Source organism: Mytilus californianus, unplaced genomic scaffold (genome assembly GCF_021869535.1).
Source record: "Mytilus californianus isolate M0D057914Y unplaced genomic scaffold, xbMytCali1.0.p SCAF_5, whole genome shotgun sequence".
NCBI classification, from domain to species: Eukaryota; Metazoa; Mollusca; class Bivalvia; order Mytilida; family Mytilidae; genus Mytilus; species Mytilus californianus.
In genome coordinates this window covers 75,016,164-75,038,273 of record NW_026262701.1, presented here as the reverse complement: position 1 = coordinate 75,038,273, position 22,110 = coordinate 75,016,164, and the positions used below count along the sequence as shown (strand labels likewise).

Here is a 22,110-nt window from a genome sequence, read left to right as displayed (position 1 = left end):
TTGTCAGACTGATTTATGAATGATTGCATCTTGTGCACCTGTGCAAATTATTAAAATGAAGGTTAGTTGTCTTAGTTGTCACATAGATAACCATTATTTATTAAGATCATCAACATTGTTTGATTTTTGAATGTATTACTGGCACGGAACTGGAGCGCTTCTATTAGGCACAAATAAAATCTGTGTTTACATGAGACGCCGAAAGGCACATGTCATTGACTTAAAGAAGGGGTTCATTCAATATTGTTAAATTGTACGTCAACATGCCACACAAAAGACATATTTATGCAATTATCATTAAATGGACAGGAATAGCTGATAATGCAAGGGAAATAACACACTTCATACGAGTAACTGATACATCAATATACCTCTAATTTGATTATTAATTAGCAGCTGGTCATTAAATAAAAATAATCAAATAAACAGACAAAAAGATATTAAGAAACGCATGAATTGCTTCATTTTGATGCGCAGCTACAAACCATGAGATGTTATCTTTTCTCTGTGAAAGAGGCAGAGGGTTAAACCTTTTTAAAACACAGTGCTTCAATTATTCAGCTATAAAGCTACTACTGATTGATCCTCATAAAAAGGTTCAAATGAATGTTGTGAAGCTATTTTCTGTGATAATACTTTCAAGAATTTGAATTTCTTCCTGTCGATTATACAGTTTGTATTCATTTGAAATAATAACACAACCTGATCCATTTTCTGTCGTAATTCAGTTTCCGACGTAAAAGAGAGGCAAAAGATTCCAAAGGGACATTCAAACACAACTCGAAAATAAACTGAAAACGCCATGGCGAAAAAAAGAAAAGACAAACAGACAAACAATTGTACACAGAGCACAACATATAAAACTAAAGACTGAGCAACACGAACCCTACCAAAAACTGGGGGTTATCTCATGTGCTCCGGGAGGGTAAGCAGATTCTGCTTCACATGTGTCGCCCGTCTTGTTGCTCGTGTAACATTCCAGTTTAACATGAGACGGCAAATTAGAGGTTTTAAAAAATTCTGAATTACTGGTAAGCATTTTATTTTATTAAGCAAGCTCTTAATTGTATATTTATTGTATTTATGCAATTGAAATTACTGTCAGGATGTTAAAAATATGCCGATATAAAAACTGTTGCTATGATCTTGATATTATTTAAAAATGCATAGTTACTGATCGTTTCGGCTTCACAGTATAACAATTTTTGAGGTAAACCAATTAGGCAACCGTTCGTTGGGTAAAACTTTAAACTGTGCTCAGCCTTATTTGAAAAGTCCTTATTTAATGGCATCATGATACATTCATACTGTTTACTTAAAAACCAAATTTGCATTCCTCATTGATAAATTCAAAAGGTTTTCACTGAAATACATCTAAATTTATTTTTTGTAAATAGAATTATGTGTAAGGACAAGTTTTTAGAACTTGCTTTTCATTTTGCTTTTAATTATATGATAACAATGATGTTCACAGCAATTGTAAGTGGTTGTTAAGGTTAAAAAACAGATTTCCAGTAGTAACAATTTTTCAGTATTTTGGGGGATTTTTAACAAAATCAAGATTTTTGAATTACTTCTTAGTTAAAATGCACATTTAAACAACATATTTTTTTAAATGCTTTAGGGTCTGTATATTGTAATTGAAGGTTATCATCAGATGTTTCATCCATATTGTGGCTTATGAATATAAACTGGAAGAAAACAATTATTATATAACTTGAAGGTAAAAGGGGTTTAATATTCTTTTTTTTGTTGTAGTATAACAACTATAGCGCATGTATAGTGATATCCAACATTGTATATATTCTCTAGTTATTCAATTACTGTTCTATCAATCATTCTATATATTGTCTAGTTCTACAATCATAGGGGTATCCATCATTCTACATAGTCTTGAGATCAATAATCACAGTCATATCCATCATTCTATATATTCTCTAGTTCTACAATCATATGGATATTAATCATTCTACATATTCTCTAGTTCTACAATCACAGTCATATCCATTATTCTATATATTCTCTAGTTCTACAATCACAGTGATATCCATCAATCTATATATTCTCTAGTTCTACAATCATATGGATATTATTAATTCTACATATTCTCTAGTTCTACAATAATAAGGATATCCACCATCCTATATATTTTCTAGTTTTTCAATCATAGGATATCCATCATTCTACATAGTCGCTAGTTCTACCATCATAGGGATATCCATTACATATATTCTCTAGTTCTACAATCATAGTGATATCCGTCATATTACATATTCTCTAGTTCTACAATCATATGGATATCCATCATATGTATGACAGACTACCATTACCGCCTACATGAAATGAATTGCGCTTCTTTACACAATTTGTGAACTTAATTTTAGAAGTTGTCAGACTGATTTATGAATGATTGCATCTTGTGCACCTGTGCAAATTATTAAAATGAAGGTTAGTTGTCTTAGTTGTCACATAGATAACCATTATTTATTAAGATCATCAACATTTTTTGATTTTTGAATGTATTAATGGCACGGAATTGGAGCGCTTCTTTTAGGCACAAATTAAATCTGTGTTTACATGAGACGCCGAAAGGCACATGTCATTGACTAAAAGAAGGGATTCATTCAATATTGTTAAATTGTACGTCAACATGCCACACAAAAGACATATTTATGCAATTATCATTAAATGGACAGGAATAGCTGATAATGCAAGGGAAATAACACACTTCATACGAGTAACTGATACATCAATATACCTCTAATTTGATTATTAATTAGCAGCTGGTCATTAAATAAAAATAATCAAATAAACAGACAAAAAGATATTAAGAAACGCATGAATTGCTTCATTTTGATGCGCAGCTACAAACCATGAGATGTTATCTTTTCTCTGTGAAAGAGGCAGAGGGTTAAACCTTTTTAAAACACAGTGCTTCAATTATTCAGCTATAAAGCTACTACTGATTGATCCTCATAAAAAGGTTCAAATGAATGTTGTGAAGCTATTTTCTGTGATAATACTTTCAAGAATTTGAATTTCTTCCTGTCGATTATACAGTTTGTATTCATTTGAAATAATAACACAACCTGATCCATTTTTTGCCGTAATTCAGTTTCCGACGTAAAAGAGAGGCGAAAGATACCAAAGGGACACTCAAACATAACTCGAAAATAAACTGAAAACGCCATGGCGAAAAAAAGAAAAAGACAAACAGACAAACAATTGTACACAGAGCACAACATATAAAATTAAGACTGAGCAACACGAACCCTACCAAAAACTGGTGGTGATCTCATGTGCTCCGGGAGGGTAAGCAGATTCTGCTTCACATGTGTCACCCGTCGTGTTGCTCGTGTAACATTCCAGTTGAACATGAGACGGCAAATTAGAGGTTTTAAAAAATTCTGAATTACTGGTAAGCATTTTATTTTATTAGGCAAGCTCTTAATTGTATATTTATTGTATTTATGCAATTGAAATTACAGTCAGGATGTTAAAAATATGCCGATATAAAAACTGTTGCTATGATCTTGATATTATTTAAAAATGCATAGTTACTGATCGTTTCGGCTTCACAGTTTAGCAATGTTTGAGGTAAACCAATTAGGCAACCGTTCGTTAAGTAAAACTTTGAACTGTGCTCAGCCTTATTTGAAAAGTCCTTATTTAATGGTATCATGATACATTCATACTGTTTACTTAAAAACCAAATTTGCATTCCTCATTGATAAATTCAAAAGGTTTTCACTGAAATACATCTAAATTTATATTTTGTAAATAGAATTATGTGTAAGGACAAGTTTTTAGAACTTGCACTTCATTTTGCTTTTAATTATATGATAACAATGATGTTCACAGCAATTTTAAGTGGTTGTTAAGGTTAAAAACAGATTTCAAGTGGTAACAATTTTTCAGTATTTTGGGGGAATTTTAACAAAATCAAGATTTTTGAATTACTTCTTAGTTAAAATGCACATTTAAACAACAGATTTTTTTAAATGCTTTAGGGTCTGTATATTGTTATTGAAGGTTATCATCAGATGTTTCATCCATATTGTGGCTTATGAATATAAACTGGAAGAAAACAATTATTATATAACTTGAAGGTAAAAGGGGTTTAATATTCTTTTTTTTTTTGTAGTATAACAACTATAGCGCATGTATAGTGATATCCAACATTGTATATACTCTCTAGTTATTCAATTACTGTTCTATCCATCATTCTATATATTGTCTAGTTCTACAATCATAGGGGTATCAATCATTCTACATAGTCTCGAGTTCAATAATCACAGTCATATCCATCATTCTATATATTCTCTAGTTCTTCAATCACAGTGATATCCACCAATCTATATATTCTCAAGTTCTACAATCATATGGATATTTTTCATTCTACATATTCTCTAGTTCTACAATCATAGTTATATCCTTCATTCTATAAGTTTTCTAGATCTACAATCACAGTGATATCCATCAATCTATATATTCTCTAGTTCTACAATCATATGGATATTAATAATTCTACATATTCTCTAGTTCTACAATAATAAGGATATCAACCATCCTATATATTTTCTAGTTTGGCAATCATAAGATATCCATCATTGGGAGGCTAGTTCTACCATCATAGGGATATCAATCATTATATATATTCTCTAGTACTACAATCATAGTGATATCCGTCATTCTACATATTCTCTAGTTCTACAATCATATGGATATCCATCATATGTATGACAGGCTACCATTACCGCCTGTATGAAATGAATTGCGCTTCTTTACACAATTTGTGAACTTAGTTTTAGAAGTTATCAGACTGATTTATGAATGATTGCATCTTGTGCACCTGCTCACATTATTAAAATGAAGGTTAGTTGTCTTAGTTGCCACATAGATAACCATTATTTATTAAGATCATCAACTTTTTTTGCTTTTTGAATGTATTACTGGCACGGGACTGGAGAGCTTCTTTTAGGCACAATCAAAATCTCTGTTTACAAGAGACGCCGAAAGGCACATGTCATTGACTTAAAGAAAGGATTCATTCAATATTGTTAAATTATGCAACATGCCACACAAAAGACATATTTATGCAATTATCATTAAATGGACAGGAATAGCTGATAATACAAGGGAAATAACACACTTCATATGAGTAACTGATACATCAATATACCTCTAATTTGACCGTTAATTAGCAGCTGGTCATTAAATACAAATAATCAAATAAACAGACAAAAAGATTTTAAGAAACGCATGAATTGTTTCATTTTGATGCACAGCTACATAACCACGAGATGGTATCTAATCTCTGTGAAAGAGGGAGAGGGTTAAACCTTTTTAAAACACAGTGCTTCAATTATTCAGTCATAGAGCTACTACTGATTGCTCCTCATAAAAAGGTTGAAATGAATGTTGTGAAGCCCTTTTCTGTGATAATACTTTCAAGAATTTGAATGTTTTCCTCCCGATTATACACTTTGTATTCATTTGAAAAAATAACACAACCTGATCCATTTTTTGCCGTAATTCAGTTTCTGACGTAAAAGAGAGGCGAAAGATACCAAAGGGACATTCAAACATAACTCGAAAATAAACTGAAAACGCCATGGCGGAAGAAAGACAAAGACAAACAGACAAACAATAGTACACAAAACACAACATATAAAACTAAAGACTGAGCAACACGAACCCCACCAAAAACTGTGGGCGATCTCATGTGCTCCGAAAGGGTAAGCAGATTCTGCTTCACATGTGTCACCCGTCGTGTTGCTCGTGTAACATTCCAGTTTAACATGAGACGGCAAATTAGAGGTTTTAAAAAATTCTGAATTACTGGTAAGCATTTTGTTTTATTAAGCAAGCTCTTAATTGTATATTTATTGTATTTATGCAATTGAAATTACAGTCAGGATGTTAAAAATATGCCGATATAAAAACTGTTGCTATGATGTTGATATTATTTAAAAATGCATAGTTACTGATCGTTTCGGCTTCACAGTTTAACAATGTTTGAGGTAAACCAATTAGGCAACCGTTCGTTACGTAAAACTGTAAACTGTGCTCAGCCTTATTTGAAAAGTCCTTATTTAATTGCATCATGATACATGTCATACTGTTTACTTAAAAACCAAATTTGCATTCCTCATTGATAAATTCAAAAGGTTTTCACTGAAATACATCTAAATTTATTTTTTGTAAATAGAATTATGTGTAAGAATAAGTTTTTAAAACTTGCACTTCATTTTCTTTTTAATTATATGATAACAATAATGTTCACAGCAATTTTAAGTGGTTGTTAAGGTTAAAAACAGATTTCCAGTGGTAACAATTTTTCAGTATTTTGGGGGATTTTTAACAAAATCTACATTTTTGAATTACTTCTTAGTTAAAATGCTCATTTAAACAACAGATTTTTTTTAAATGCTTTAGGGTCTGTATATTGTAATTGAAGGTTATCATCAGATGTTTCATCCATATTGTGACTTATAAATGTATACTGGAAGAAAACAATTATACTTACATATTGTATTCAGAATTACTTGTGTTAGTTATAGCGATATTAGGGTCAATGTCTTATAGTACTGAAACAACCTTCTTTTCTTTCATTAATTGACAAAAACACACAGATTTCTTCAGAAAGTTATACACAGGAAGATCACACAAGACTATTTGGAAAAATTAGAACTATAGATTTCAATAAAAGTCAATATCCCTAATGCGTCTCACAGTGAGGTAATCAAAAGTAGGGCGTTAACAAAAAATCTCTATACATATATTGGACATGTTTCAATCTTTAACAAAATACTGAGCTTAACCATTTGTGCTGACTTGGAGAGCAGAGGACCATATAATAAAGGTGTATAAACTATGGAGTTATTAAGAGTCATTTTCTGTAAGCATCAAAATCATGTACAAATGGCAAGTCACAGAATTGGTTCATACTTTGTAAAAATGTTCTAACTATTGAGATATATCAAAATATGCATAATGTTCCACATCAAATTTTGTGGTTGCTTCGGCAACTGCTTGGACAATTTATGGTCTATTTTCGTTAGTAAAATATGCAATTACAATTGGATGTATATGGTCTTTTAGAAAATAAATTAAAAATAGAAAATTGTGTTTGTTGTCATGAGTAAGTATGGTTATGACATATTTGAAAAATGCATTTAGAAAAATATATTATTCAGCAGTTATGTCAAGAACTTATCCCCCAAAAGTGTCAAATTTCTTGCCTCTTGGGACTCCAATTTTGCCCTGTTTTAAAAGCTTTGAAAATTTTCAACCCAGATTTACCATACATGACTAAAATAGTTTTGTTTAATAGTTGAACCATTGATAAATCAAAATACAAAAATTTGGGAAGGGTATATTCAAAAATTTTGCACAATTCATTTTTTCGAAACCATGGTTTGTGAAATCACTGTTTCTGGTTATTGTTACACTATTGAATTTTGAAATTAATACAAATGATCTATTTCTCTGGAAATACTTACTCCTGCTTTCGGAAAGTCAAAATGTTCTCAAATTAAGTATATCAACTGCTGAATTCTTAAGTTTCAATAAAAACCCTTTTTAGTTACATCTGTGTAGCAGTAGTAGCTTCCCCTGAATTACTCTTCAGACAAAAAGACACATATGCTTTATGTATGTCTACAGAAGACAATTCCACATGAAATGACGATGACAAAATGTATTCTAAAGTACTATCAATATTATGGAATGTGTTGTGTTTACCATAAACAAGAATCTTTTGAACCGTCCCAGTGATCACCTGATTTTGTGAATATTAAAACCATGTCATCAATCAGATATTCTGATAATTCTAACTGAAGTAGGCATTTTACCAAACAATATTGAAAAGTCAGAATTTTCTGTATGTTTAACACATTCCCAACAATTGCAAAGAGCAAACTAAAATAAGGAGGAGGGGAGCTATGAGCATGGTACCCAGAGCAATTAGTACACACCCAAATGTAGACCATTCAAAGAAGGGGTCCGGTTGAGAAGCAGCTGGTGGAAAAAGAAAATGTTCTAAACACCTTTCAGAAAGAGACATAATTTTGAAACTAAAACAATATGGTCATGATAATAATAGAATCATTTTAACTGTTGGAACTTGGTAAGTAAACAAATATGTCATGAAGAAATTAATGTTGGGTCGGGACGGGTGACGGGACGATTCCGAAATCACAATTATCATTATAATAAAAATGTTATACAGAACCCAATTAACAATTTTTTGTATTAGCCCCTAGTGTATAAGTCCAAATAATTATAACGTCTTGAAAAGCTATTTGAATCTTTTGCTTTGACGCCTTACTACAAGAAGGAAGGCGTCACAGGACAATATTAAAATATCCCTTCAAGACGTCATAATTATTTGGACTACTAGTGTATGAATAGTGTATAAAACTGAATGTATATATATTATGTATTGGACAAATATTCATATGTATATTGAAATGTATACGTGTATATCTTACAGTATTTTTCACTCTAGTCAAAGCTTCAAATGTAAGGTCAATGAACAGTATTCGGGCTATTTCACAGATTTTGGTAAAAATTTTGCATACAACTTTGGCTCGTTGAACTATACCCGAACATCGAAAACATAATGCATTTACCTCTTTCATTTTCAGAAATATTGCTGATTGAATTTTATCAAGAAATGTGAACATTTATATAGAAAGCACATACAATCGACTAAAAACGTGTGTTAATTGAATTACATTGATAGCAACTAAAATGTTGTGATATTATACTCTAGGAAGTAATACAACCATTCTTTTGTCAACTTTGTCAAGTTATACAAACAGCTGCCCATGGTGACATGGAAACATAATTCGCTGTGTTTTATTGAGTATCTTAATTAAAATCTATGTAATATAAGGTTTTGACAGAATAACTCACTTTTGAATTATACTTAAAATTTAAAACTTGTGACTAAAAAACATTCATAATTCACTCATGCACTACTTGCACTTGTGGATTATAATGGTATTTTAACACTCATTATGTACTAGGTGTAATACCACCAAATCATAGAACGTGACATTCATTTTCATATGTAAAAGGATCGAAAAAATATTCCCTTGAATTTGCCAGGTGTAGGAAATTAACTGGGCATTTTATTTCAGTCATACATATATATCTTGGTGTTTCAAAGCACCATTCTTTTTTTATTTGGTGTTTCTATAAACTATTTTGGAAACTTGAGGTGACATGGTTACATGTACTACAGTTTGTTAACAGGAAAAAAGGGGTGAACATTTGATTGGTTTACTTCTGATAATGGTTATTATCTTGTATACAAAGAAATGTTAAGTAAATTTTTGACTGTAGTACTGAACAGGATAAAACTTTATTCTGCATATTTTTGGAAACATTTAACAAAGACTAATAGGGGAAACACAACGGTGGTATTACTCCTATATATTGTTGGTTTTCGAATTCCAAAAGAAGTTATTCTATATATACAGTATGGGCAAGGGATTTAAATATAACATTCAACATGATGTCATAAAATTCAGTAAAAATTATGCTTTTTCTACTTGTGTGTTTGTTTAAGATTTATGTTAGTTAAATTCATAGAAAGATTTGAAATAATCCAATTCAATTTATTTCCAATAGCATGTTACAATTACTGATGATACACATATAGATTAAAAGTATAAAAGTCACACTAATAAGTTAATTATTATCATCAGTTGATCAAAGCAGTATAACTTGAAATTAGTTAACATTCGTTGATTGATTGATTGATTGGTGTTTAACGCCACTTTCAGCACTATAGTGATATGTCATGGCGGTCATGTTTTATTGGTTTGAGGTAGCCGGAGTGCCTGGAAAGATCCATCGACCTTCCTAGGAAAACTGACACCTGACATGTGCATGATTCGAACTCACAACCTCAGTGTTGACAGGCTAGTGATGCAGTAGTTCGACTACTGAGACCTATCTTAGTTAACATATGGTATGATATAGTTCAGAATCAAAGTTGAAAAATTAAATAACTGTATTCTTCACAATTCACAATATAAGTGTTGTTTATAAAAGTTTTGTTGGATTTTATGAGTTAAGACCTTTTCAACTGTTGTTTGTCGTAGAATGGGAGACGTAGGGATTACAATTCAACAGCGACGGCGTAAACTATTTTTTTAAAAGCTTTATATTTCAGAAGGTGGAAGCCCATGATGCTTCAAACCTGTATGCCGATGCCTGTTTTTTGTACTACTAGACTTCCGGGAACCAGTGCTCTCTAATATGCAATTAAAGGTATGTTGAATGTTTCAGCACAAGTCAGGGTAAGGTATATTTTTCACATGAAATGGGTGTCATTTTATTTGACCTTAAGACAAAAAAGCTATGAATGCTTGAACTGAAGAATTTCACATAGTACTCAATGATGTTATGAATAAGTGGTTTAATTCAAGAAGAGGTTCTAGCATTAATCATTTTTGAGCATCTATATTGATAATTTAATAATGTAAACCTTTGATTCGTTTGAAGTGCAGAGTACCTAAATCAGCAAAATTCAAAACCAAAGATTAAAAAGATTATAACCATTGATTCCAATAAATATGTTAAACAGCGTGTCTACCCATGAAAGTGTGAAGGCGAGTAAGATTGTCATTTTTGTAGTAATAAATAAGACTTGATTCGTCACAGAACAAAACCAAAGTAAATAAAAGATAACTATATCAAACTTACTCACAAAACATCAATCAAATATGAAGATGAAAAAACTAAACTTTTGGAAGAGAGAATGTTTAAAAACATTAATTTGACGAAAAAAAAAAACATATAGCAAAAGCAAACAGATAGAAAAAAAACATCCCATTAGCCAATGGTAGGATAGTCAAATCAGTGCAGCGGTTTTCAAAATTTGTATTTTCAATTCAGGAACATAGAACGGCTTCTTAATTCAATTGGGTATATATTATCCTTGAAAATCATACATCTAAGTTGTGCAAAATATAGATATTGATAATTTATAGTTACATACCAGGAGACGGGATATATCTTATTCGCTTGTTTTTCATTCTTTTAGATTGTTTTTATGGGGGTGCAAACGAGACTATTTTATTGACTCATAGACAGTTAAACCAAAGATATGCTGAGTAAATTTCTATCGGGTATATATATCATGCTGTAACCGATAAATTATTTGTCAGCAACTGTCCTCTAAGTGGCGTAGTCCAGCAGATTGGTGATAAAATTGTTGGTTTGGTGATTAAAGCACCAAATTTGCATGGTAGTAGTTTTGGGTGTTTCAATCAATAGTAGCTATGGACCAACCTTGAAATTTCAAAATGGCGGCTAATTCCAAGATGACCGCCAAAAAATATAAAAATCAACATATATCACGTATACAGGTATATTATGTCACATTTAAGGTCAAATTTGTGGCAGTAGTGTTGGTGTTTCCAAAAATATTAACAATGAACTCACCTTAAAATTTCAATATGGCGGCTTTTTCAAAGATGGCCGCCACAAAATATCAAAATCAACAAATATCTCTTATATAACATGTATAAGTTCAGATTTGTCATTTTAGTTGAGTGCGTCGAACAATATAATCTATGAACCCACATTGAAATATTTATATGGAGGCTGTTTCTAAGATGGCCACCATAAATGATCAAAATCAACAAATATCCCTCGTAAAAGGTTACAAAGTGTTATGTTTTGACGCACATTCAGTAAAACTAAGTCCCCTATAATTGCAGTAATATCAGGCTTGCCATGCCATTAACAAGGCAGGTGCTTGCAACCGCAACAACCTGATGGTATGAAAACGATACTTGAAAAAGCTACAAATGCTATATATTTCAAAAAGATAGGATTGAGGCATAGTGTCTTTTCCACAGTCATTAAAACATTACTTGCTAATAGTTTGACCAAATATTCTGATGCAGTCGATTTATTCCATTGAGGCAAATACGACGCTATCCATTTCAATTTTACTTATGTTTGTTTTCTGTATTCTTCTTTAGTATTACTTTCAACTGAACTAAAATCATCTCTTCAGGTATACAGGCCTTCTTCTGTATCCTAGGACCAGGAAAGTAGGTACTAAATGACCAAATGTACAATTAACGTATGTCGTTTATGAATGATTTAATTATCTATTTATCTACAGTACTAGAAGATTCCATCTATGAAATATAGTACGACACTTCCAAAATTTAAGCATTTTTTTAGTCTTACTTGGCAAATTCGTCATAACCTTATGCTTTGATATGCATTTCCCTTATAATTTCGGGTACTTTGACTAATATATTATACGCCAGAACAACTGTTCGTATTATATTATTGCTATACATTAGTATATATATATATATCATAGAATCATTGGTTCTTTGAATTTGTTCATCATAATTATGGCTTCCAGTACCTATGCACGATATAGTGCCATTTAACTATACAGTTTAAGCGTTGCAAACATAATTTGAAAATGATAAGTGTAGATCAAGCCCACGAGTAGAATGTGGGGCAATCAGATTGACCATCAATATCGCACACCTACCGTATTAAATGGTGTTTTGTCTAGAAATGGCCATAGTTTCAATCCACCTTTGAATTAATATAACGTGATCAAGTAAACCACATGATGTTCTACATCAGGAACGGTTTAAAGTCAAACAAACAACATGCTCAAATTATGTGAAAGCTTTAGGCAGGGGAACGTTTCGGCCTTATACCCAGAGTGCTACTTCGAATGAATGTGGATGGCATACTAAAAGTATACCCTATTGGACATTTATCACAAAGATTTTCAGCAGTTTTTAATGAGCTAATAAAATGTGATTAACAGATATAAAACGGATGTCACGGTAGATGAAAATGCGCGAGGACAATGATGTTATGTACAGTGCTGTTTAAAATGTGTTGTGGAGTAGGGCAAATACTTAATGGGCTGTTCTTAGGAAACATTTTGAAAATTGCATTAAAAATATGTTGCTGTTTAGATGATAAAAAAGAGGGAGAAGAGTATTAGGTACTAAAAAATCATTAGTAAGACAAGACAGATACTAAAGTGGAAAAAAGGAAAGATAAGACTAACAACAGTCAAGAAATTACTACACAATTATCTAACAATTGAGCAACACCAACCCCACTAAAAAACCGGGGAGGATTGCAGGCGCTCATGCAGGGTCAGCAGTTCCTGTTCAACAAGTGACACTTGACTTGGTGCTCTTGTTTGAATAGATTGATGAGCCATAACTAGTAATTAAGCATATATATTATATAATATTGGTTTGTATAAATGTCTCTTTTTAACCCTTAGAATCACACGTAAAAACTATTGGTTCATGTAAACTATCCAAAACTTCACCAAATGTGAACGTTTGAAATGAAATATAGTTTCCCATGCTTGTACTTTCACTAGTTGACAACACAGACATTGCAGGTGTCCCGGAAGGGTGTGTAGTTTCAAGCTAACTGGTAGCTCTCGTGATGTTACTCATTGCAAGTAGAAATTCGGTGATCATCCTGATGTTACCACAATCGAGGAAAAAGACATGATTGTGGCAAGGAGAAGTGGAATATATCCATTATCATTTGTGATTCAGACGGTACTCAACGGTAAAAAAAAAATCCTGATGGCGTTCTGAAAACCTTCGAATGTTTCAATTTATTGAATCTTTTATTACATTGTTTTGCAAGCAATCCCTAGCATATCGTATGAACTGCAAAATTCAATTCGATAGAAGTAATGTCAGTAAAGCCTTGTCTTAATTTTATTCATTTTCACTTTCTTGCGGCCATTTTGAAATTTTCTCCATTTTGAATAAAATGAAAAGTTTTATATATCGTCATGACTTTGGATTACATTTCTTATGTGTTTAAATGATTTGGTTTGAATATGATTTGCATTAAATTATATATGGTTGTGAAATATGGACAAATTGCAGACATCTTTAAAATGGCGGCCATATTAAATTTTCAGAGTGGGTTCATAGCTTAAATTGACTACCAAATATATATCTACAATTGTGCAAAATTTCATTCTTTTATCATCAAACCCTCAATTCTTACAAAAATATGTACGAATGAGCTAGATTATTGGTTTTAATGTGTTTAAACAAACAAACACAAAAGTAATTTTTTTGTAGTATTTCATCTTTTGATCAAATATTTTTGTTTATTGAATGTAAAGGATGTTCGCTACTCTGTTTCAAAATAACAAGCTGTTTAAAAGAGTGTTATAAATTGATAGTTTATAAATAAAGGAACTAAAAAAGCAGAAAAAAATGAAGGGTCCGTGTGCTTGTTTTCAAAGTTTGGCGGGAAATGATTTTCTCTAGATTTTCCGTCCATTTATCATTGGCACCTTTTTTCATTAAAAAAACTATAAAAAAATAAAAAGGATTTTATAAGTTTTTGAAATATGGCTATTTAAACTATATGATATAAAATTATGAAAAGAAAAGTAGGGATTAGCGGGCAAAATTTTGTAATGGTACTACATGGATAAAAACAGAGGATTCCGAATATCAGGCAAAATATCAAAAACAAGAGAAGCGAACATCCTTAAATGAATTGTTCTTAAGAAACTATGTATTTCTATTTACTCCGAAGCACGATACTCAACTTTTGTTGTTCCATTGAAAGAAAACAATACTATCTGCTAACAAGGAAACTATTCAATTGAAACAAAATAATACAATCTACTAACAAAAAATCTACAGTCTCGTGACAGTATGACGCCAATAGCGGTGATTATATCTAGTGTTTTATTCCGTAGATAGATATTTCAAACCTTTAACGACTTCTGAATTCACTGATTTCTTCAAATATACTATTTTTTTGTGAAGTTTGTCATCAAAAGTATTTTATTGTGAACCTGTATTTTTTTTTATTTCATATTTGACTTCTCAATTATCTTTTTTCAGATCTTTTTTTTTTTAGAACAAAACACGATATTGAACGATTTTCAAAACTGTGTTTAATTCAAATATAATCATATTGTATAATGATTACATTTGAAAGTATTTTGATTAAGTATTAGGTATTATATAATATTGATAGTATATAATTTGAAGGTGAAAGAGGTTTAACATTTTTATGTTAAAATTGGCATATGACATGACATGCAAAACTTAGTTCCTTCATACACTGATTCATCTTTGGTATAGAACTCTAATAGTTATATAAAGAGAAGGATTAAATTAACTGTCATCTCTCGCTCTGCAACAACTCATTCTATCTTTTTCTTCTTCTTCTTAATTAGACAATACTTTAGTCATGAATAGCAAAAACGTGTGTTACCTTTTGCCACTGATGTTTTTAGTTTAAACCATGTAAACTATGTTGCTTAAATTTTTAATATTCAACATTGACCCGAATCATTTAAGTTATTTGAATCTACATCATACAATGTTTTGATTCAGTAATTTGTTATAGTTTTGTTTAACATTCCAGGTATTCCCAAGGATTATTACAATAACGTTCTCAAACACTCTTGATTTTTTGTAGTATAATAACTATAGTAACACAATGTATGAAACATTCTATAGATTCTCTAGTTCTACAATAATCGGGATATCAATCATTCTATATATTCGCTAGTTCTATAATCATAGGGATATCATCATTCTACATAGTCTCTAGTTCAACAATCATAATATCCATCATTCTATATATTCCCAAGTTCAACAATCATAAAAAAGTCCATCATTCTATATAATATCTAGTACAACAATCATAGGGATATCCTTCATATGTAGAACAAGGCTACCATTACCGCCTACATGAAATAAATTGGGCATCTTAACTCAATGTTTATACTTTATTTTAGAAGTTGTCAGAGTGATATATGAATGATTGCATCTTGTGCACCTGAGCAAACTATGAAAATGAAGGTTAGTTGTCTTTTATAAAAAAAAAACCTAGTTATCACAGTTGGTTCGAGATTACCATTATTTATTAAAATCAGCAACAATTTTTGATTTTTGAATGTATTACTGGCACGGGGCTGGGGCACTTCTTTAAGGCACATCCACAATTTTTGCTTACATGAGACGCTGAAAGGCACATTTTTCATTGACTTAAAGAAACAATTCACTTCTCATTAAAACATTTGATATTGTTAAATTGTAAGTCAACATGCCACACAAAAGATATATTTATTTCATTATCATGAAATCGACAGGAATAGCTGATTATGCAAGGGATATAACACACTTCATACGAGTATTTGATACATCAATATACCTCTATTTATATTCAATGAACAATATCTGATAAAAATAAGACATATAGGTAAGAACATTGTTATTTGAGTAAATAGTAACAAATAAGAACTGGTAATAATGGAAAGAGTCTCATATTGGTTATATTTATCATTCATTTGCAATTTGCTTTGCATATAGCATCTGTTACTACCGGTCTATTTTGAGCTTGAATTCAATGAAATAGTGTTTGAACAAAAGCTTTGTGGGTTTTTCTTTGCTAGAATAGATCATAGTAGGTAATAAGGTAAAGCAGATGTCATTATACAAAGTGTACTGCTGTTAAAGGCATAGAATCACTCATTCGGGCCCGGTCTGAAAGAACAAACAAGAAAGTAGTACATATTTAAAAAAATAGTCCCTATACGCATATCTGTGACTTTCTCAATAAGTAAACTATTGGGTAATTCTGGCATGAAATGTACGCTTAAGGACCTAAGAGTACTGAAGAACCCTTGAAGAAAGTTTCTTATTGATGATATAAAGATATATGAAATTATGATAAGAGGGCATATTTGCCCTGTTGTTTAGATCAGTACCTGTTTTTGTACTACTAAACTTCTCAGAACCAGTACTCTCTAATATGCAATTAGAGGTATGTTGAATTTTTCAGCACAAGTCAGGGTAAAGTATATTGTTTACATGAAATTAGTGCCATTTTATTTGACCTTAAGACAAAATAGCTATGAATGCTTGAAATTGCAGAATTTTACGTAGTACGCAATGAGGCTATGCATGAGTGTTGTTATTCAAGTAGAGGTTCTAACATTTATCGTTTTTGAGTAGCTATCTTGAAAAATTAATAATTAATACCTTTGATTCGTTTGAAGTGCAAAGTATTTTAATCAGCAAACCCAAAACCAAAGACAACAAAGATTATAAACATTGATTCCAATAACTACTAGTATGTTAAAAAGCGTGTCTATTCATGGAAGTGCGATGGCGAGTAAGATTGGCATTTTTGTCGTAATAAACAAAATTCATTTGTCATACAACAAAAACTAAGTAAATAAAAGATAAACTATATCAAACTAACTCACAAAACATAAATCAAATATGAAGATGAAGAACAAAACTTTTGGAAAAAGAATGTCTGAAACCAAACTTTAATTTGACGGAAAATAAAACATATCTCAAAAGCAAACACATAGAAAAAACCGTCCCAAAATAGTCAAAATTCCATTAGCCATTGGTGGGATAATAAAATCAGTTTAGCTGTTTTCCTAATAATTAGTATTATCAATTCAGAAACATAGAAAGGCTTCCAAATTCAATTGGGCATACATTTTCCTTTAAAATCATATATCTAAGTTGTGCAAAATATAAATATTGGTAATTCATAGTTACAAATAAGGAAACTGGATACATCTTATTCGCTTTTTTCCCATTTTTTTAAGGGGTTGCAAACGAGAGTATTTTATTGACTGAAACACAGTAAAACCAAAGATATGTTTAGTAATTTTCTATCGAGTATATATATCATGCTGTAACCGATAAATGATTAGTCAGCAACAGTGCTCTAAGTTCTGGTATTCAAGTGTTTAAACAAAGAAACACAAAGAAGGTAAATTTTTGTAGTACTTTATCTTCTGATAGAATATTTTTGTTTTTTTAATTGTTCTTAAGAAACTATGTACTTCTATTTACACCGAAACACGATACTTAACTTTGTTGTGCCATTGAAAGAAAACAATACAATCTGCTAACAAGGAAACTATTCAGTTGAACAAAAACAATACAATCTTCTAACAAGGAAACAACTGTATCGTGACAGTATGACACCAATGTCGGTGATTATATCTAGTGTTATATTCCATTTAAACGATATTTTACTTTGGATTGTCCGTAAACGTGATTTTCACTGTAATCATTTACATCTAGAATGTCTGTCTTTGAATAGGTTACATCCAATTTGAAGTGTAAATTATAGAGAATAAAGACGCAAATATTTTCAACAATTTTAGCCTTCATGTTAAAGTTGACAAGAAAGAACATTTATAACAAAACAAAATCAGATCATACAGTTGCTAATAGATATTTCAAACCTTTAACGAATTCTGAATTCAGTCTTCTCTTCGCATACACTAATTTTTTTGTGAAGATTGTAATCTAAAGTATTTTATTGTTTACCGGTATTTTCTTTTTTTTTAATTTCATATTTGATTTTTAATTTATCGTTTTCATTTTCTTAAAATTTGAGAACAAAAAACGGTGTTGAATGATATTGAAAAATACATTTGATTCGAATATCATAATATAGTATAATGATTACACTTGAAAGTGTGTTGATTGTGTATTAGGTATGATAAATTATAAATATTATATAACTTGACAATAGAAGCGGTGCAGCATTAAACTTTTATGTTAAAATGGGCATATGACATGGCACGAAAGACTTATTTCTTACCTACACTTATTCAATGCTGGTCTTAAACAGTAATACGTATATAAAGAAAAGGATTAAGGGAATTGTGATTACTCGCTCTGCAACACCTCATTCTGTCATGTTTTTCTAAATTAATGAATAATTCATTATGGTGCAACCACGCATCTACGAACCATACAGAAAGTGATGTGTGCATGACATTTTTCAAACACATTACTTGAAATTTGCGGCGGCAAAGTGCAATTTATGTTCAGAGACAAATGATTGGAAAATGGTATCTATAAGTCTTAAATCACAAGTTATAATAGTTATAATGGCAACTTTTTTTATCATTTGATAGGCTTTTACTTGTCTTAATAAATAACGCGTTAAATTCACAACAAATATGTTTCAAATGACAATTAACTACTGTCAATTCAGAAATGGCTGCATTCTTCATTATTGCGATAATAGCAACGAGGTAAGTTTCGCAAAAATATAAACTTACACATTTTATTATGATAATATTGTTTGTTTTCAGAATTGTCCGTTTAATAAAACATTATTTTCTCATTTTAGTCCATCGTTCAACAACCGCATTACTAAAACCATGCCAAAATTATCTTAATTTACGCACAGTACAAAAAAGGGCCACCACAATACTATTTTGATAAAGTTTGATTTATACGTTCCTAGCTTTTAAAAAAACGAACATCACGAAGACGCGAATTCTTTTTTGTCAATGTTATTTTATAGAAGTCAGTAACATCGCCGTATTATTTCTCAAACAGTTTTTGTTCACTGCATATATTTAGTGATCACAAATCCATGTAAATGAATTATATTTTGGTTTACCAAAATTACCAAAAGACCTTGTAAAACAAAATGATTTCATAGCTTGTTTCTCATGCTGTTGATTTCACATGCCATAATATCTATTATTCTTAGTAAGGTTAGCACCATACTTTCCTTAAATGTTCGAAATTAACATGATCAATGCTCTTTTCTTTTTTCTTTTTTCAGATAAAATGGACGACGTAAGCATGCTAAAAATAGACGGCGTAATTTGTTTTTTTATGATAGAATAATCATCAAATGGGAGGCGCTTTTTGTATAAAAATATTCTTTGTAAACGATAGACAAATTTTAATCAGTTGTATGTGTTGATTGAATGGGATTGGTATAAAGTACGAATTTTCCACAAAAGCTTAAATGTTTCAATAAATTTGAAATAAATGCACTTTTTGCTGCTTAACACCTTTATGTTGACTTTATACCTGTCTTAAACGATTCAGGGCATAAAATGCTCAATCTCTTATGTTTTCTTATTTCATATTTGTGCAATAGCAAAATGTTCATAAGCCTAAGGGCAATGTGTTTGTGTTTGTGCAGCAAATTATTAACGTTAACAAGACAAACGTTACAAAGAATCATCAAAATCGGACATAATCCACTGTTTCCCACAATCCCTACTACACAGAGAAAAACCTGTTTAGAATGGGTAATTTCAACAGTTAATGGCATTTTGGTAAAACAGAAAACTAAACCCTTACACATCGTTTTCATAGTTATAACATTATAAAGGTTGTTTGGGAATATATTTGTTGTACCTACAATGCATAATGTGCTGAATAACACTGCAGTTATTCAATGAGGGGAAGATTTTGTCACACTAGGAATGTACAATAAAAATTGGAAAACAAATACAATGTCAATAACAATACCACATTTAGTATAATCAAATGTGTTATATGGAAATGTCGAAATTTAATCAAACAAAAGCCTTAATAGTATGACTTCTAGCCAATTGATGTCATATAAGCGAAACGGGAGCTCTACAATTTAATTGAATCAATAGATACGTCATTATTTTTACAAAAGGAAAAATATGCAGTTAACATCAAAGTTATTGTAAACCCTATACCATGAATTAATTACTTATCATATTGTACTTACCTTCTTTTCATATCTGGAACATTATAAATCCCCAAAAGAAATAACCACTATTAAAAGAAAAACATCGGGCACATCACTGACAGTCACATTACGACGAACTGCAGGTTCTAGCTAAACAAAACATTTAAATGGCAATTATTAGTAAAGGTAAAGCGAATAAGATTGTAGTGTGTCTTTTGTTGTATTTTATGACTTTAAAAGATCTTTGTTTGATTGGGTTTTTTTTGTGTAATGAATAGGAATATAACTAACGCACTTAATATAGAAACACTACTTGTTTTATATCGTTGAACCCTGGACGATGGAGTATTGTAAACACTGGCCCCTGGGATTTCAACAAATTTATTTCCGTTTAAAAAACACAAAAAAAACAGTGTAATTACTTTCGCATTTTAAACATTCTATTTCATGAATTCTAATTATTAAATAACTAGTAGAGATTCTGGTTTCATGTAACAATTTTGTACTGGCTTTTTTCTCCTTTTCTTTCTTTACGATCAATGCATTTGAATGGGGACATATAGTTGGAACAACCCTCCCCCCCCCCCCCTCCCCCACCTTTATACTGGGTTAGGAATCCCCTTTTATAAATGGCATTACGTAGGCTAGTTTAAGGTCTCTTTTGGTCATACAGCTCTTCATGTGTTTAGGTTTAATACATCCTTGACCCCGAAGGTATCATCAACATAGTAGTCAGTGCGTCATTTATATTACACAAAATGTATAACATGAAGTGTATCTTGTTGTTTTCATTAACGTTAGACGTGTATTTTTCTGATATAGTATCTCATATAAAAATAAAAAGATGTGGTAAAATTGCCAACGAGACAACTCTCCACAAGAGACCAAATGACACAGAAATTAACAACTATATGTCACCGTACGGCCATCAACAATGAGCAAAACACATACCGGACAGTCAGCTATGAAAGGCCCCGAAATGACAAATGTAAAACATTTCAAACGAGAAAACTAACGGCCTAATTTATGTACAAAATAATGAACGAAAAACAAATATGATATACAGCAACAAACGACGACCACTGAATTTCAAGCTCCTGATTTGGGACAGCCACATACATAATGTGGCGGGGTTAAAGATGTTAGCGGGCGCCCAACCCTCCCCCTAGCCTGGGACAGTGATGTAACAGTACAGCATAAGAACAAACTATTAAAATTAGTTGAAAAAGGCTTAACTCATCAAATGGATACAAACAGAAATATATATAACAAAAACAGTGGACGTGGGAGGGAACTCATACATCCCCACAGCAAAAAGATACTAAATACATATCTGAGAGTACTTGCAGTTTCTGACAGCTAGTTCAAAGCCAATAACAACAAATAAAAAATCATGCATCTAAGACTAAAATATCAATCAGTACTCATCCAACATCCAATGGATTTAGTGTAAAGACGTCATTAACAGTCAGAGAAAAACATGACCTTGTACAACCAAACTTCAAAACCAAATGTTTATATCTATGGAAGATTTGAGTAAAGGTTTTAAGTAATTTGTGGTAACGAAATCCCGGACTT

The 22,110-nt window shown here is 31.2% G+C and overlaps 1 long non-coding RNA gene across 1 annotated transcript in view; it reads right to left on the bottom strand.

Annotated features, from left to right (window-relative positions):
- Nucleotides 1–20,758, bottom strand: part of LOC127701436 (uncharacterized) — a 57,911-nt gene extending 37,153 nt beyond the window's left edge. Inside the window, exon 1 of the long non-coding RNA XR_007982029.1 lies at nt 20,572–20,758. This is a non-coding gene — a long non-coding RNA (uncharacterized LOC127701436). The remainder of the gene's footprint in view (nt 1–20,571) is intronic.
- Between the last annotated feature and the right edge of the window lie 1,352 nt (nt 20,759–22,110).